Source organism: Morone saxatilis, unplaced genomic scaffold (genome assembly GCF_004916995.1).
Source record: "Morone saxatilis isolate NCDOM2014 unplaced genomic scaffold, NCSU_SB_2.0 Contig14, whole genome shotgun sequence".
Taxonomy (NCBI): Eukaryota; Metazoa; Chordata; class Actinopteri; family Moronidae; genus Morone; species Morone saxatilis.
In genome coordinates this window covers 4,558,117-4,558,830 of record NW_023339696.1, presented here as the reverse complement: position 1 = coordinate 4,558,830, position 714 = coordinate 4,558,117, and positions in this window count along the sequence as shown.

Genomic DNA, 714 nt, shown 5'->3' with positions numbered 1-714 from the left:
CTTGTCAGGTTTCTCTTCAGACTATCCAGCTCTCCAATCCAGAATAAAAACTAAATTCCCTTCAGATAATCCTTGACAGTAACAAAAATAACCAAACTGTTGAGCAATATTTCACATTTATGGTGGTGTGCAACCTCACACGTGATTCTCTATCTTACTAATATATCTCATCCTTTTCCCTCACACCTCACTCCCACCATCAATAATTTAATAAGTCTTGCTTGCCAGTGTGACTGAAAAATTAATGTGAGCTAGGAGTGATGGGGGGGTGTGCTGTTCCACAGATGATGGATGAGGAGGTGGGTGTCATGGGTGGGGGACAGGCGGGCTGCTGTGTGCAGGTATGGACCAAAGGCTCAGAGGGAAGAGAGTAGGTCAGATATTTAGCATACAGAGTGGAGTTAGTCAGTTGTAGTATTGTGCAGCAGGTAGCCTCACTCCTAGTATGCTTTGCACCACTCAACATTGCAGAGCCCGGCTGTCTAGTTTTCTAGTGTCAGCAAGTTTACCATCATGCCTCTGAACTTCCTGGTTTTCCTGGCAGACACCTTTCTCCCTGCTGTGGTCTGTGGGGAGCGCGGGTGAGAGTCCGTGCTGGGAGAAGCTGCACATAGAGATAGTCCAGGTACATCATCCCATCTTCACTATTTTGGGAGGTAGCTGAAATGATGGTCTGAGTTCCTAAATGCAGCTCTCTCACTCTCTCTCTCTCTC